General features: G+C 35.5%; 1 pseudogene; it reads left to right on the top strand.

Annotated features, from left to right (window-relative positions):
- Positions 1 to 1,147: 1,147 nt before the first annotated feature.
- On the top strand, positions 1,148 to 2,307 carry LOC100618122 (RWD domain-containing protein 4-like; annotated as a pseudogene).
- The last annotated feature ends 1,044 nt before the right edge of the window (positions 2,308 to 3,351 follow it).

A 3,351-nucleotide genomic window follows, 5' to 3' on the forward strand; every position in this document is an offset into this window, starting at 1 on the left:
GTTTGTTGACTATTGACTGACTGATTGTCCTCCATGCCTGGAACATTCTACCTCATATACACCTCAAGTCTCAGCTCAAATTCTAACTTCTACAGGAGAACTTTCCTGATCCTTACACCCACCCCCAATTATTAAGGAAATAATTCTTCACATTTTTTTGTGTCACGGGGCCCTCTCCCTACTTGATGAGACTAGACCCCTTCTCAGAATGTCTTTAAAGACATAAAATAAGATGTATAGGATTAGAGGAAACACATTTTATAAAAAAACAATTATAAAGGGGCAGCTTGGTGACTCAGAGGATAGAGGACTAGGCCTAGAGATGGAGGTTCAAATCTGGACTCAGACACTTCCTAGCTGTGTGACCCTGGTGTTATAGGCAAAGTTAAGTGTGTGCAGAAAGCAGAGTACAGAGTTCTGGGATTCTGGGGTAGAGCAGCTGTTGTTGGAGAGAGACTAACAGTTAAGCCTAGGGGCTGTGGCTTTTCTCTCTGGGTGGGCCTGAGGAGATTAGCTTTTTCCCTGTGGCATTTGACTGCTTGTTCTTCACAACCTACCTGAAGTTTGGATTATCCTTTACCCTGTTGACCTTTTGACACTTGCTGAGTTCCTGTACTGCTCTTTTGACAATTGACATCTGATCCCATCATTGGGCCCTTCCAGATTTACACACAGACCCTTTTCCTTAGATTATCAAAGGGGGGTTCAGTGTTAGCTTAGTTGAGTATAGTAATTTTGTGGTTATAGAGAGAGTATAGGAATACAGTAGGGAAACCACTCAGAAGCAATCTCTGTGAAAAGATTTGTAGATCTGGGGAGGCATAGGTAATTATTAGAGTAAGGTAACCCCAATTGCCTAACCCTTATTACTCTTCTGCCTTTGAACTGAAATTTGGAATCAACTCTAAGACAGAAGGTAAGGGTTGTTTTTTTCTTAATTATCAAAATATCATTAAAAATAAGCTTATGGACTCCAGGTTATAAACCCCAGTTAGTACCATTCACTCTAAAATTACCTCAATTTACTTTGTATATATCTGCACATACTCATTTATTTGCACTGTGTCTCTCCCACTGAAATGTTATTTTGAGGCTAGATGATGTTAGGAGGTAACAGGACTGAGGTTTGAGGAGGTGAACGGGTTGGTCCACCCTCCTGGTGCTGACTCGCCTTGACCACCTCCTCTTCTCTCCCACAGCCACCTGCCTCCTGGTACTCTGTGCCAGAGTGATAAGTGCCAAAAAAGACCAAGAGATGGATCCGGAAGCATTGCATTCTGTTTATGAAGGTGGTGAAAGTTTCAGAGAACTAGGTCCAGTTTCATTTCAGCATAGGATAAGTAAAAATGGTAATCCCAGCATCTTCTTAATAGAAGTTTAGTACTGAAAAATATCCACAAACAGCTCCAATCACAAATATGAATGCTTTTTTCCTTTTTTTAAACTTCTGAACATATAGATTTATTTTTTATTTTATTATCATGCAAAACTCCCTACCATATTGGTCATTGTTATAAAAGCACCCTCACACAAAAACAAAAAACCCCAAAATAAAACCATAAATTATGAATGCTTTTTTAACACCTATTATCAGTCATAAAGCAAAATATTCTTGCTAAATTATTTTTTATTTTATTATCATGCAAAACTCCCTACCATATTGGTCATTGTTATAAAAGCACACTCACACAAAAACAAAAAAACTCAAAATAAAACCATAAATTATGAATGCTTTTTTAACACCTATTATCAGTCATAAAGCAAAATATTCTTGCTAAATTACAGGAAGAAGTTAATTTTGGAATTGCTATGACATATACATTGTTTGAATATGCCAAAGACAATAAAGAGCATCATGGAGAGTCATCATCCTGTTCATACTGTGATAACAATAAGCAATATTATTTCAGTTGAAACTCCTCATACAGTTTCCCCACATAAGAAAGAAAGATAGAAAAAAGAACAGCTTTCAAAAACCCAGAAATGGAAACTGGCAGATAAGCTAGATCACAAAGGTGAATCACAAAGATCACTTCCATGAGGCTGGAACTAGGTAGATGTAGTTAAGCATTTGAGCAAAACTGGTTCTAAAGATGGTGACTGATGAAAGAAACTTGATACAAGAAAACACCATCTTTTAATACCATAAACTCTGGTCAACATGTTTCTTTTAGTACTTTTCTTCTATTGAAATGGCATTTTATAAAATGTAAGTTTTTATATGTTTCCTAAGTAATTAGACCACAAGTTTATGCAGAGATTTGATGGTATTTCATTATTCTCATAAATTTCCCTTAAAGGAAGGTATCACAAGGAATGTTCAATGACCTTTCAGGAACCCATTAAGTTTTATAAATGATCAAATATTGAGAAGAGTAAATAATGATATATGCAGTGTTAATTTATACTGTCTTATTCCAGTGTGGTTTTTTTAATGAATGTAAAGCCAATTAGAATAAACCTGCTTACTAAGCATACTCTTTTCACGTTCTTGTTTCGTCTCGTAAATAGTAAGAGTGACTCTTTGAGCAGCATTATCTATATTAATAGATTCGTCACTTTATTTAAGGTCTTCATCTGTTCGTTCTCTTGAATCACTAATGTTTAAGTTGCTTCAAAGAAAGCTAGTGGTTGAATACCACTATGATCTTTTGGTATAGTTCACATCTGTATGTAGTTACGCAGAGAATTGCTGTCTTCTCACATATAAATCTAAATTGTATTTTTCTCAATATTGATGTATTGAGAGGCTTAAATGTGATAGTTTTTCATGAGACATTAGATAAGAAAAAAAAACAATTCTGCCAATGCATTGGAAAGAATTTTGTGTAAATATCTTCTAGTATTTTTTTAAATTCTTAGTGAATACAAAGTAATGGAATAAAAGATGCCTTAATGTCATTTAATTTTTTTATTTTTGAAGAATTGATTTTTAATAAATTCCCATTTATTTGCCAAAAAAAAAGAATGTTAGCTCACTGAAGGCAAGATTTTTTTCTCTCATTATATCACCAGTGATTAGCACAGTGACTGGCACTTAATAAGTGCCTAATAAATGCTTTTTGACTGATTAATGAGGGAAGGTGAGAAGGATGAAGGAAGAAGGAAAAGAGAAAAGGAGCCAGGAGGTCAAAGGAAAAGGGATTAAGTAGAGGAAGGGAAATGGAACGGAGAAAAGGATTGACTACTGGGATTCTCCGAGTTGTGTTTGGCTGGTTTCCTTAACATATTCCACAGCTATTTTGTGGGTTTAATCAGTTGTTTAGGAAAGGTCCTTGAACAGGACAGAATACAGCATCACTCAAATATACCCATGTCTGAATATACTATCAGGTTCAACAAACAAGAGGT

The sequence above is a fragment of the Monodelphis domestica genome, chromosome 4 (assembly GCF_027887165.1).
Source record: "Monodelphis domestica isolate mMonDom1 chromosome 4, mMonDom1.pri, whole genome shotgun sequence".
Classification (NCBI taxonomy): Eukaryota; Metazoa; Chordata; class Mammalia; order Didelphimorphia; family Didelphidae; genus Monodelphis; species Monodelphis domestica.